At 57.9% G+C, this 242-nt stretch overlaps 1 pseudogene; it reads left to right on the top strand.

The window, feature by feature from the left end:
• Window positions 1-191: 191 nt before the first annotated feature.
• Window positions 192-242, top strand: LOC121939153 (annotated as a pseudogene; the record flags this gene model as incomplete).

Raw genomic sequence — 242 nt, 5'->3', positions numbered from 1 at the left:
CCATTTGGTTGAGCCTTGTGCATTTGTGAACAGCAAGCCTAGACTGGTGCGATTCACCACGGGCGGGCGTGACGCGCAGGCAGCTGTTCTCGTGCGCAAGCAGCCATTCTCGTGCCCAAGGGAGACGACGGCACCACGACAAGTGAGACCCGCCCCAGGAGGTTGCACTGGGCAGCAAGCGCTTGGGGGTCATCGCTTCTCGGCCTTTTGGCTAAGATCAAGTGTAGTATCTGTTCTTATCA

Source organism: Plectropomus leopardus, unplaced genomic scaffold (assembly GCF_008729295.1).
Source record: "Plectropomus leopardus isolate mb unplaced genomic scaffold, YSFRI_Pleo_2.0 unplaced_scaffold42029, whole genome shotgun sequence".
Classification (NCBI taxonomy): domain Eukaryota; kingdom Metazoa; phylum Chordata; class Actinopteri; order Perciformes; family Serranidae; genus Plectropomus; species Plectropomus leopardus.
The sequence above is the reverse complement of the archived record's forward strand: the minus strand, read 5'-3'. Positions and strand labels throughout refer to the sequence as shown.